The sequence below is a fragment of the Protopterus annectens genome, chromosome 11.part0 (assembly GCF_019279795.1).
Source record: "Protopterus annectens isolate FY-2018-M chromosome 11.part0, PAN1.0, whole genome shotgun sequence".
In the NCBI taxonomy this organism is placed as follows: domain Eukaryota; kingdom Metazoa; phylum Chordata; order Ceratodontiformes; family Protopteridae; genus Protopterus; species Protopterus annectens.
The window spans coordinates 1,569,719,076-1,569,733,413 of NC_056745.1; positions in this window are offsets into that span (position 1 = coordinate 1,569,719,076).

The window sequence follows — 14,338 nt, forward strand, 5'->3', positions numbered from 1 at the left end:
TACTGAGCAAGTGCTTTGTGCATGTAATACAGACAGTTTTTAAGGTGAAAAAATAATTAGGAGTGGGAGTTTCTTCAGGGATATTGTGAGTTTGTGTGGAGTTTTTGTTAGGTTGGCAATGAAGTCTGTGAAATTGAAGTTAAAATCTCCCATTTGAAACTGTTAAGAAATGTATCTGAGTAGGAGTTGGGGCGCAGTGGGAATTCCAGGGTGTATTTTGTTGATAGAACAACAAAATGTATTGGAATTTTTTGTATGGTTTATTTGTGGATCCAAGTAATTTTTTTTCCCAGCAGTGGCTTAAGTTGTCATGAGGTTATGGAGATGCTTACAAGTTTGTAGGTGGACTGGAGAATTGGTTCTTTGCCAGTTTCGGCATGCTTTGTCTCTTTTTTTTTTTTTTTTTTTTTTTTTTTTTTGTGCATTAGTGCTCAGTTTGAGTAGAAAAAACAGTTGGGATGAGTTAACTCATTTTCTTTTGATCGGAAGAATGTTATTTACAGTATTGAGAAATAGTGAAATGAATTATAATATGGCGTCATGTAGAGGTAAGGTGTAAAGACCAGACCAGTTTAAGGATTGAAGAGTTTTGCTAAAAACAGTGTGTAAACTTGATAAGGTTGACATTCTTTAACAAGTTGATCTTTGAAATTATGGCTTGTTAATCTCTGGGCATAGATGGGACAGTGGTCACTAAAATAATGTGGAAGGGTTCTGGGAGACCTGCATAGTTTAGGGTTTGAAACTCAAGATCCAGTCCAGAATGGAGTCAGTGTTAAAGGTTTTATTGGGGCGAGTGTATGAGGTTGAGTTGTGTAAATCCCTGTAAACTGATGCTATTTGAGGTATAGTTTGAGAGGTGTTGCCAATCAATGTTCACATCTAGAAGGATAGTTGTTTCACAGTATATAGAATTTGATTTCCAGTAAAGGATTCCTTCTAGAATAGGAATATTTTTTTACCTGGAGGATATAAAGGGCAATGCTGCATAGTTTTTTGTGACTAGTTTCAGATTAGAAGCCAGTATCTGTGCAGAGTGAAATGTAGGTAAATCAGTGGGTAAGGGGAAGAGAGGGCAAGCTGTATGGAAAATAGAATGGTTACACCACCAGCTCTTTTGCTTGATTTGTCAGCAGTTATTCTTTCCAAGGTTATATTATACAAGAGTCCATCATGTGTGGCGTAAGCCAGGTTTCAGTGACATTGATGATACTGACAGAGTAATGAGAGCTCAAAGACTGGAATTCATTTACTTTGTTAAATATACGTCCGATGTTGATGGGAGATTTTCAGGTTTCTTGGTGATAGACATATAGAAGAGGTGAGTAGGGTAATACAGATGAGGAGTTAGGCCTAGGAGTTGGGTGTACATCGCCACATAAGGTAATAGTTTGAAAATGAATGAAAAGTAAAGGGTATACTGTAGTAATATGTTGGTACAGCGTTTGTATTGAAACTTGACTGAGTATGAGGTTACAGACAAGTTTATATTTGTAAAAGAGGTGGGGTTGATGTGGTATGGGTGTACAGGCAGGAAGGGAAGTAGTCATTTTAAGTGACTGAGGATCTTGTATAGGTATAAATGTAGTTTTAGAGATGGTAGTTGGGAATTTCTGGTAGGGGTGCAGTGTGTGTCCCAAGTGGAATGAGGGTGTACTGACCTTGATGCACCTATGGGAAGCCCTTATATATATATCAATCAATCTGTAGCCATAACTGAAATCAGGTCAGTGCTCTCTCTAGCTTTTGTTGTAGACCGAGTTTGGTTAAAACAAGCGTAGCCCAGACTGGTAAATAGTTTGTAGTTAAGGCAGTGGTAGTATTTCCTTTCTTTACAGACTTTAAGGAATAAAAAGTAGATTGTTGGTCATGAAATAGTAGCAGAGAAAAATGGTGTATATTCCTTTGCTTTTTTTTGGGGAGGAAGACGAGGAAAGCAGTTTGATTAAATGGTTGGCAATAGTATCTAAACACAAAACAAGTGTGTAACATTGTTAGTGTCAGATTTTGTTAATACTTTAATGACTAAGATTTTAGGAAGTTTATGTGGTGTTTATTTTGGTTAGGGATAGTTAAAGAAATTTCACCAAACAATATGTCCAACTAGTGACTATCCCATTTTAATGTGCATACCTCACTCAGAGTGAAACCATAGAGAAATGGCTTTTCTGATTGACTAGATAAAACTATCTAAGGGATCTTTTTAGAAAGGATGACATAAAGGCAGATGAGCAATAAGTGGTATCCCTCCGGAGCAGGTATTACACAGCTGTCTGTTATCACAGATGGAAGGCATTGAGTAGGGTAATACTGAAAGGATGGACTGAAGAGCAGGGGGAATTGCTGGTTAGTGATATGAGAAGAAAAGGAAAGGCAAACAAATTTTGCTAAAAGACAAATGTGAAATGAATAGTTACAGGAATTAATAATACGTAATTGACAGTGGACTAATTCTGCCACACCTCTCTACACAGACTGAAAGCAGCTAAGCGTCACTCAAATTTGTACTAGGGACAGTGGCGGCTGGTGACTTCAAATCAAAAGGGGGGGCTGCAGGAGACAGCTGAATGGGTGGGGACAATGGGAAGGGGTGTTTCCAACTAGAAAGGGGAGGAGCTGTGCTCAAAACCACAAAAACTAACTAAATACACTGCCCTGGGTGCCAAACCGTCATTATGAAAGTCCAATCAAGACAAAATGAAGTGTAGAAGAATAAAAATATTTTAGTGCATTGGCTGCATGACAGCTTGCTTAATATCTAGATGGAAACAAAAAGGTTGTGAGGCATGAAAAAATAAATTACTTTTTAAATACATTAATGGAATGCCAGTCAAAATCAAGTAGCACTCAACTCAAACCAGTTCTTGCACTGCAGTTTTAATTATAATTTATATTCAGCTTTATTAAAGTACCAAGTAACATGCTGAAGGTAGAAATGTCTGATGCCCCTACTTGTAAAAATGTTTCTTATTAAAAAAAAAGACCTGCTGCCTGACAACTATCTACTTGTTTCATGGGGAAAACATGATCAAAGTAAAAAATGAAAAGTAAACAAGAAATACGCTCAAGATTCCTTGCTGAAAAGGATTACTGTACAGGTTATGGACCACACAGTTGGCATTCTGTTTAGTTTACGGGTAAAGCCTGCAGAGATGACTGGAAGTCTCCAAGTATAATGAGCTTCTTAAAATAATGTAATCTGTCCTTTATTACAAATATTGTCATATGCATTTCAATACCCAAGGCTTATAGATTATCTAGTTAAGTATTCTCTACATGGCAACAACAGAAAGGCTTTCAAAGTTGGCAATTCTTTAACAGTATGCTTATTAAAGCTTACTTGCATCTTACAATCTCAGCCAAGCTTACCTGATGGTCATTAAAGTATTGCTGCTTAAACACAGAGCAACAGGAACTTTGTAATAAGCATAAATCAACAGTACAAAAAATATGACAGAAACCAGACCATTCTGCCAAAATCAAGGACAGATGAAAAGCCAATCTAGTACTTGTGTCTACCTTGGATGGGGGCAATACTCTGCACATTTACACTACATAACTACTCCTTGCCTTGCTTCGACACACCCAGAGTCACTACATGGGGGAGTGGGGTGCAAGAAGTATGTCACAATTTGAAGTGTCTCTAGCTGACTGTGATGGCCCTGACACATTTGTCATACCTCTCAACCTCAGAGCAAGAAATCTAGACAAAGCCATACAAAGAAGTGGGACAAAGGCCCAAAAATAAGGACAATTTTTAAATATTGCTCTTATAAACTTGGAAAGATAATAGAATAGGTCTTGCATTGGTATGAATTTTCTGAATGGTATGAAATCTGAAACTCAAATGTCTGTCATTATTTTCTAACTTCAGTCTTTAATGATTGTCACTTATTTGCCAAAAAAACCCCACAATTTTGCCAAAAAAACCCACAATTTTATGAAAAATGGACCAAAAATGTGATGTAAAAATATAAAATAGCCACACAATACAGCTGGGAACCTGTTAAAGAAGGGACACTTTAATATTAGTACTGCTGACTTGAGCAGCTGACAAAATAAAAGAATCTACATGCATTTCTGAAATCAAAGTAATCTATAACTCTCCACGTTTTCTTCCAAAATTGCTATTTTGCGGAGGGATTACTAGGGGGGAAGAGCAACATTCTGAGCCAAAATCAGGGACAGTTGAGAGGTTTGGCTATGCCTAATTCTATAAAGCAATTTATTTGCATGCACCTCTCAACCTGTTAATGCAATAAATCTGGACAAGGCCAAATATATTGGGGGAACATATAAACAGTACTAAAAATTGCTCTTGTATAAACTGAGACAGTTGATAGAACAACAGTTCTTACTTTAGCATACATTTTTCTGAAGGTTACGAAGTCTGAAACTCAGTGTGTCATTATTTAGCGACTTAATTCCTAAATGATTTGCCAGAAAACCACAAATTTTATGAGGAACAAACCAAAAATAAGAAGCAAAAATCTATTCATTCTTTGAAAATCTGGACATTTGGGAGGTATAGTTCAGCTGGGGCTGTTAAGTTTGCCACCCTTCCCCCTCACAAAATCATGGTTGAATGGAGCCTCCCCATGCAGCCATTCCAATGATCCATTACTTGGCTATTTCACTCCATTTGTAAACACTAATGTGCATACTGATTTACTTCTATGATGATTTGGACTTCATTCGAAAGTTTTATTTTGCATTTTACAGCACAAACACTAAGACATCTGCAAACAAATTTAGCATGAAAACTTCTCTGCCCTTGAAACTCACATTCATTGAAACAGCATTGAAACCCACATTCAAAGAAAATACATTTTACTAGTGGCAGAACTGCCCAATTCAGAACATCTTTCCAGTAAACAATGAAACAAAATGCATGTACCCATAATGACAAAACTGCCCAGTAAAGAAAATGTCCATCATAAAAGTCTACTCAAGCTTCTACAGTCCACCATTATCAGTAAATATGCACAATTCTACAGTCCACCATTATCCGTAAATATGCACAATCTCTGAAGAAGTAAAAAAGTCATCTAAATAATTCCACATTAAATAAATCTGTAACTATTGAAGAGGTTGTTGCTAGCAAACACCTTTATATTTCATGGTTTCATCGAAAAATAGTGTCTGATGCCCCTGTGGAATAAATTGCCTGTATTACATTAAAAATGATAAGCTAGTATTATTGCAGTAGGAAATGGATAGCAAACCGATAACAGGCTCATAGTTAGTATCTTAACTTTTTCAGTACGGCAGCATTCACCCCTTGTGGGAGTAGAACCAACAACCATCTGCATCAAAAGCAAGTACACAACCTGTTGTGCTATTAACAATGCAAGTTGACTTACCCTAAGCAGCACTAAACTTCTCTTCCCCTGCAGCTCTCAGCTCCTTGTAAAATTTACTCAACTGCATCTCAACTTCGCAGCACAAGAAATCTGGAAAGTCAAATTTATTGGGGGGGGGGGGTCAAGCCCAAAAACCAGGGACACATTAAACATTGCTTGTATAATCTTGGAAAGTTGCTAGAATAAAATGCTGCTTTATCACCATATATTTTACTGCCAAGGTCCCCGTGCAGAAGAGTCAGAGCAACATACCACTACGGCAGATCAGCTGCTTTGTGAAAGAGAGGAGGACTGAAACTTAAATGGCTATCATTTAATGAATTCAGTTCTCACCATAGCTGTCAACCTCTTAGAACAAAACACCTGGACAAACTCAGTAATGAGGGAATACAGCCCTCAAAAGATATTCAGTGAATTCAGTTCTTGCTATAGCTGTCAACCTTAGCACAAAAAACCTGGACAAAGCCAATAATGGGGTAATACAGTCCCAAAAATAAGGACAAATTTCAAATATTCATCTTATAAACTTACAAAACTGCTAGAATAGAATGTTGTGTTACTATGTATTTTCTGAAGAATATGAAGTCTGAAATACAAATCCTTGTGAATTCTACTTCTGACGGAACAAAAACAATTTTCAGCAGAGGCCCAGGGAGAAATACAGACACATGTCTTTGTAAAATGGCAGGACACAAGAGCAAATCCACACAAACACAGGGATGAGATGCAGACTCCTCACAGAAGGCATCCCAGCCAAGAATCAAACCAAAAGAACTGTAGCTGTGAGGCAACAATTCTGCCACTGCACCATCAAATATGTACAGAATTAAACATTCAGAAACCTGAAGTCTGAAATTCAAATGCCTGTCGATTTTATTTAACATTTGTTAATCAGGACAATCTGACTTGGAACAAAAAACAATTTTCAGCAGAGGCCCAGGAAGAAATAATGCAGACATGTCTTTGTAAGTAACATAGGACACAAAAGCAAACCCACACAAACACAGAGAGAAGATGCCGACCCCACACAGAAGGCACCCCAGCAAAGAATCAAACCTGAGAACCTGCAGCTGTGAAGCAACAATACTGCCACTGCACCATCAGATATCAGGCATTGCAACATTTAGAAACCGCAGATATTATGAGGAACAGATCAGATCAAATATGAGGCAAAAATCTGCAATTTTTTTATAAATGGTGGTGGGTAGGGAATTCAGGTCCTTAACACCTGCATACAAGGTACAGGGTTCAAGCCTGGGTATCTCTACCCACAAGCATTTGTTCTCTGTAGCCACCAGTATATAGTAACTGGGGCATTTTTTACACACACACACACACACACACACACACACACACACGCGCACGATCAACGACCTGCACACACACACACACGATCTGCACACTCCTATGATCAGCTTCGGCTCCTTCAGCGACCTGCTACTACAACATCCAGCCCAACGATCAACTCCACTCCTCGGTACTAGTAATCCTGCATGCTGACCTGGTACTACAGTAATCCTTCAGCGACCTTGTCAGCCCAAACGACCGATCAGTGACCCAGTACTCCTGCATGCTCCTTTACCTACCAGAATTCTGTGACCGAAGCCTGTGCACTGAAAAAGTCTTGCAAGTCCTGCGAGAGCAGCTCAGTCCTCTCATTGGCTCTGACTGCGGCTGAAGCAGTCTGGAGCTCCTTTGTGTGGTGCGGTTGTCAACGCACAGAATCCTGGTATCTCGCAGCAATGATTGCTGGGTACCTGTTTGTCCCTATCCGGACTGCTGGTAAGGCAGTCGTAAATTTTTTGTTTAACATATATTTTTTTGTTTTTTTCTAGGTGGGGGGGGGGGGCTGCAGTCCGATAGGACGAGCCGCCCCTGACTAGGGAGCTAGTCATTCAGGCAGAACTTGGTGGACAAGGCTAAAAATTATGGCTATCTGGCAAGTATAACAAACTACAGAATTATTCATTGTTACATGATGATTAATGCTTCCAATTTAACATTAAAAAAGACAGAAGTTTAACATAAATTCATACTACTTAGTAATTAAATACTCTAGTATCAAGGCTACTAAGTATTTCAATGAAATAAGTCACTTTTTAGGCTAACACTCTATAAAGCAGAGGCAAGCTTGTGCAACAATTACTAATATGACCTTTAGTAATTATAAATGTTGTTGTGTCTTTTAGGCTTTTCCTGGTTAGGGGTCGCCACAGCGGAACTCCGGTCCGCTAATGACTGGTAGTTGATTTTTACGTGCAGAGTTACCAGCCCTGATGCACAACCTTCAATGAAGGTACTCCCATTCACGCACGTCTCCACGCAGAAGACGCTTTAGCTGAGAATCGAATCGGTCAGCGTCTTACTGTGAGTGTGAGGCGACAACGCTACCACAGCACCACCACCGCAGGTCTACCTTTAGTAATTATAAATACAAGTATTAAAATGACCTACACTAATTAAAACAAAGACTTTCTTTAAAGTAGTTTTGCTAGGGACCATATTAGGCAAGTAAAGCAAAGTAATGATTCCAGTTTGCATTCTCATAATACATCATGGAACGTTCACTGAAAATGCTGATTGGTTACACTAACCATTAAGGCCTTGTAGTCATAGTTGCACAGTTCTAAACCAAATTCTAAGTTGTGTGTCTTTCGGCTTTTCCCGATTTAGGGGTTGCCACAGCGGAACTCTGGTCCGCTAATGATTGGCAATTGACTTTTACGTGCTGCGTTGCCAGCCCTAACGCATAACCTTCAACGAAAGTATGCCCATTCACACATGTCTCCACACATAAGGTGAGAGTCGAACCGGTCAGCGTCTTGCTGTGAGGCGACAACGCTACCGCAGCAGCACCACCACCGCGGATACATAAACCAACAAACCTGAATGTTGCACATGAACACTGGTTCTCCATGTGCTGAAACGGGTAGGAATTAACAGTAAACAAGTTGTATTATAAGGCACATAAACAGAGATGCAAATTAGGAGTATCGCAGGAAAGGTTAAAGTTAGTGTGCAGCACAAGCGTTGTATCATAGCAGTTTATTTAACATTTAGCAGACGCGCAAGTTTAAAAAGCTAGTGTGCAGTACCCACATTGTATTACATCATACTAAATGTGTAATTACCAGCATAGTTTAAAAAGCTAGCATGCAGCACACTTGTGCATTTAAGCACACGTTCCATCGCTATTGCTTGAATTAATAGTTTTCACTAAATCAGTGCCTTAACAGCAGAGAAGTAAACAGTCGAGGAAGATATTGAGTTTGCACACTGGTCCTGTGATGTGTTGGGGGAATCCATGGAGTAACAGCTATGAGAAGATGCCTCTTAACAGAGTTCACTGCACTCCTGAACACCCTTCCCGCATGTGAAGGGAAGGAATCCAAAACAAAGTATCATGAATTTTACTTGGACCTCAGGGTATTGTTTGTTCATTGGTATATTGCATATTATCAATATATATTACACTCCAAGGCAGGCAGATTCACTGTCTTCTAACTTCTACATCTGTTACAGTTGCTCATAATTTAAAATAATTGATTTTGTTGAATTTAGCATAAAATAAATTACATATTGCAATTATGTAAGGATAAGTAATGAATACAGTGCATATAATCCATAAAAATTGCACATCAACAACATTTGTCACTAACTTGAGGATTGTTTTTTATAGCCTGGCTCCATGGCACAGAGCGATGGAACCTTTACTATGACCCAGTAGACTGGAAGTTTGGCTTCAGCAGTTAGTGGGCTGCTAACCAGCTAGGGATAGAGGGGAGTGAAGGGACATGGCCTGCTTCCCTCTCTCGGGGCAGATGGGAAAGGTATCAGGCACTCTGAGCATATAGGGAAGTGTGATTTCTCCAATAGATACTGGAGAAACCACTTTAGTGCTGGGTGGGGGTTGCTTGCTGGCAAGATTCCTTGTGAATGTGTGGGATGAGTAGATCAGACAGCTCATTGCATGTCCCCCTTTGGCTGTGCAAGCCTAACATTGTAGAGACCATAGAATTAAGAAATAACTCTGACGACATCTAAAGGCCTTCTAAATGACAACCCATCCCTGGTGATCTGTTTGGGAACAAATAGGTCCCAGATGATCTGATGGGGAGCAAATAGGTTGGTTGCCTGGCAGTGAGACAAACAGCAGTAAAAACAAAGAAAAAAGATTGGTGTGTATTGTTTATGTTAAGAAGATGGTAAGCACTTCATTTACTAACTGTGCATACAGTTTTGCATAAGTTTAACTTTCTTGTAGAAGCTTTTGAACTTGAGCCCTTTTTTCTTGGATATCGTATAGTGCACTTGTCTAAGTGGTACATAGAGGTAGTTACTCTTTATGAGAGTATTTCGACCTTGCGAGGAAAAAGATGTATTTTATAATGTGTGATTTCAGTTGGCATTGCTAATGCATAACTAACTTTTGTTTTTATTTATTTTTTGGAGAGAAGTATACTTAAGAAATACTCCATAACATACCTTTTAGTGTTCTTGAATCCTAATTCATAGTTGATGTTTTCAGTCCCCATTTATGTTTTAGCAGCAAGGGCAAAAAGAAGAAAGTCCTGCAAGTCCATTGGATATACAGTCTGTTTTCAGGGATCTCCAGTAGTAGTTTCTGCTTAACTGACTTTTTTCCTGTATGAAAATGGAGGCCGTGAGAATGAAACGTACGACTTCTTCTGTGTCTAGATCTAGTAGCACATAGTCTTAAACCTTTGAACTAAAGTACCATTAGTTTCCCTGTAAAATATAACCTTGGAGAGAGTTCCAAGATGTCAGACAAATAGAAGTACTGATGAAAAACTCTACAGTTTTAAGTGAATTTTCACAGGAACGTGACAGGAAATCGTCCAGAAGGAGGAGTTTAGCTTGCTTACGTATAGAAATTTCATAGATTTTTACTTCTGAATATTTATTTCTTTTTTTACATTTTCCTGTCAAACATTTCCTATATTTTCTCTGAAGTACCTTATAAGTCAGTTCATTCAAAACCATATATGGTGGTGATGTCTCTGAAATAAGACCTTCAGCAAGTACTGTCTTCAGTACAAGAACTTCCTTTGAAAATGGACAGTTTTCAAACAAATTTCATACGTTGCAGGACACTAGCCTTAACCAAAATGCTAAAAGCTTTTATAGAAAAATCAGTCCGTGGTTGGAAGCTGGTATAGATGGAGAGATGGAAAAAAAGGAGAAACCCTCACTGCACCTTTGAAATAAAACACATGGCTATTCCAGAATGGCCCATTCTGAGTAAGCAGCTTCTGTCTGCTCTGAGTTAATGATAGAGTAATCTCTGCATTTGGGTAGTTTGATATTAATTCCTACATAATTAAGTAATAAAAGGAAGAAAACGAGAAAAAAAAAGAAATTGGTGATTTTTTTGAGGAGGAAGAATGGGCAAAAATCAAAAAAGTGGAAGACATGCCCATGGAATTAACTGCACTGAAGAAGATACTGGCAGCAGGAAAACAATTTGATCAAATGTGAGAGAAGCAAATTTATTTTATTTGACATTTGTTGACTGGGTTAGTCCAACTGAGCTTGTGCTCTTTTTCAGCGGAGGCCCGGGGAGAAAAGCTCCACAGTTACAAGTAACATATACACAGTACAAGTTTAATAGGAGCAAAAGAAAAGTATTCTCAGTACAAGTTAAGTAAAAGGTTCAAAATTATATTGCACATTAAAAAAAAAAAAATTTTTTTGGAAAGGAAGGAAAATAAACACTAAATTTGAGGAATACGAAATGACTTGAGGTGGTCAGCAAGCACTGTGACCTCCTCCTGCAGTGTGTCATACATGAAGAACTTGAGGCTAGAGTTGAGACCTTGGAGGTGAAGCAGAATATTATGCCAGCCACTCTGATAGATTTGGAAGACATGGTAAGGTGCAGATATCTTCAGGTAAATAGCATACGAAGAATGGAAAGAAGATAACTATAAGGGTGTTATGAAAAATTTGCTGGTAGAGTGCACACATATTTAAGAGGAGAAATTCAAATTGAGTTCACTGAACAGCCTGGATTTTCCAAAGAGAGGGTCTGAGAAACCCAGACTGATTTTGGTTTGCAGCCTATGAATTGTAGTGGGTATTGTCTGTAGTATGGAAGCTGAGCAGCAGGCCAAGATGCAAATATTCCTTTGTGGTTTTGGAACTTGTTTTCTCGGGTCGAGCAAGGAATAGGAGGACAGAGTTCATCCTTGTTCAGAAACTATGTAAAGTAAAGGGAGTCCAATACAGACATGTATACCCGGCTTCCATTAAACTGTTAAAGGGACTAAAAACAATTATAGCTGCAGACAGTGTATCAGGGCCCAGGTATGGCAGACCAGTTGCAGCAGAAAGCCCTGACCTGATCTTCATCAAGTGATGTCACAATTGTGGATAAGCATAGTACCAAAATTTGTGAGCAAGAGGGCAAAATACATGCACCCCACCTCCCCCCCGCTTCAAAAGATGTAACGCACTAAAAGGTAGAGTGAGTCTCATTCAGGGAGAGAGAGAGTGGGAACAGAGGCTGCTAAAGTGTTAGTGCTGGTACAAGCACACATGTAACTTGGTTTCTTGTTAAATTGTCTGGAAGACAAGAAATGTTTCATTTTCGATAAACTGATATGTTTTTATTTTATTTTTATTTATTTAATTTTATTTAAGCTTATGTGAACGGGGACAAACAAAGAATACAATTTTCAACTGTTTCTGATTGAGTTCCTTCAGTTAGACTCATTGTTTGTAAAAACGTTGCATTTAGCTATTGCATGTTCTTATGATAAGGCTATAAAAATGTACAGCAGTTGTTTTTTTTTTTTTTTCTTAAGATAGCAGTGGGGATAACTTAGATTAATTTAGTTAACTCCTCAGTAGGTCAGGGGAATAACACTGTAGTAGCTGCATTTTAAACAGACCAAGAGAGTAGAAGAGAGAATTGCAGAATGGGGGGAAGCAGTAAAACAAGAAGTAGGACTGTACTAGTAGAACAGGGAGATTTAATAAAGGAGGAGAGGGGTATCACTTTAAAAAGGCAAAGGAAGAAAGCCAGGAGTAGGGACTAAAGCAATTAATATTTTAATAAACAGAATACTGAAGTATTAGGAGGATAAATAAAAAAAGCGATTAAAGTTGGTCGGTAGTTGTGAAGAGGGGAATACCAAGTCAGTAGTGGAGGTGGGTGAACAGAACATAACTAAATGAGCAAGAGAAAATTGTCACTTGTAATGATCTTCTCTTAATAATTCCAATGGTAAGCAAAGGGATATTAAGTAAGTGACTTTATTGTCGAGAGCCTGTATAAGTGAGAATCATCTTTGAAACAGTATGTAGATAGGTAAGAAGTAAGCTACTAATAAGGATGCACAAAGACTTTGCTAGGAATTAAAAAGAAGCTGACCAGGAGGGATTATGGACAACAAGACTTGGAGATAACTTTCCAGTCGGCTCCTTTCACTAAGGGGGGGGGGGGTGGAGTATGGATTATTGTATTTAACTCTGATCTTGGAAAAAAAATGTCAGTGTTTATAGTTAGAGGGCTTGCTGTTTTCAGAAGAGGAATGCGAGTATCAATTAGCAAAAGGGAGTACTTGATATCCAAGATGGCTGCACCTTGATCAGTAGTTTAATTTCAGCACCCCCAGTATGAAAAAAGAAACTGAGAAACAAGAGGCAGTTATATTGTCAGTTTGAGTAAAATTCAGTAACTGGCTAGGATGTACACTGTCTGGATGTTGGTAAAGAAAAATTTCAGAGAACCTGAAAGAAAATGAACCGGAAAAGGTGAAGAGAAGAGAAAACACTGGCTGGGAAGAATTCTGCAGCAGATTAGCAAAAAAAAAAAAAAAGTTCATGTTTCGGCTTTGATACAAGAGACAGAGGCTAATAATTCAGAGGAAAAAAAAAAAAACAAACAAACCAAATGTGCTAGAGTTGATTTAAAATAAATGAAACATCAAAGGAATATATCAACTGAAATAAAAAGGCTGGAAAAAATAGAAGAACCTTTAACTAACTGTTCAGATGAACTGATAAAACTGCAACAAATTGGACAGAGTCTGAAATGAAGACAATGCTAGTTGAGTACAAGGCTGAATTTCTGTCAGGTTCTCCAAATTTCTTCTTTGCTGGCTTCCAGGCAATGCACTTGCTAGCCACTATATGAATTTTGCACAAAATGGCAATTTCACTGGCTCCTTTTTCTCAGTTTTACTAAGCTGTTGATCAGTGTGCAGCCATCTTGGAAGTCCTCAAGGACTGACATTTCTTTGTTACAGAAGAATACCTAGGAAAGGTGGATAACAGGATGATAAACCCTATAAGAATCTCGTATCATGCCTACTTACACTACATTATTAAGGTAGGGGCCATATAGCATATAAGACTATACTGGAGTTTTCCTGTATACTACCTTTGAAATGCTAGTATAAAGATTGGCTTAGACATGCATTGAACGTGGCTGTAGATGACCTAGAGAGAATTTGGTATGGACATGTGACAGTCTAAAGATTAATGTTAGAAATTTTAAAGCAATAACTAGAGACGGAAACAGGCTTGCTAGGCATAAAAATCAGGAAGGTTAGCTTGAATTAGAGCCCTCCCTTTTATTCAGTCTCTCTACCATTAAATGAAAATATAGTTACTAAATCTGTTGAAGGAGGTACAGGTAGGAGAAGATGATGGTTAGTGTTTCAGCAACTTGCAGTGAGTTCTATATGACTAGAACATGCCAAAAATATTAAAGGTTTTAGCAGTTAGACTTGAGCAATAAAAAGTTGATAGGACCAGTCTGCAAGTGAGAATCTTGGGGAAAACAGAAATTTAGTGCACCAAAAGGCATTTTAGAAGAATTTGAGATATTCCTGAAATGTATTTACCAGTGAGGTATGAAGATCAGAAATGGTATTAGAGAATGAGGACATTTTTTTTGAAGGTCTACATCTGTCTAGACTAGAAGAGGAGTTGGTCAGTGCTCTTAT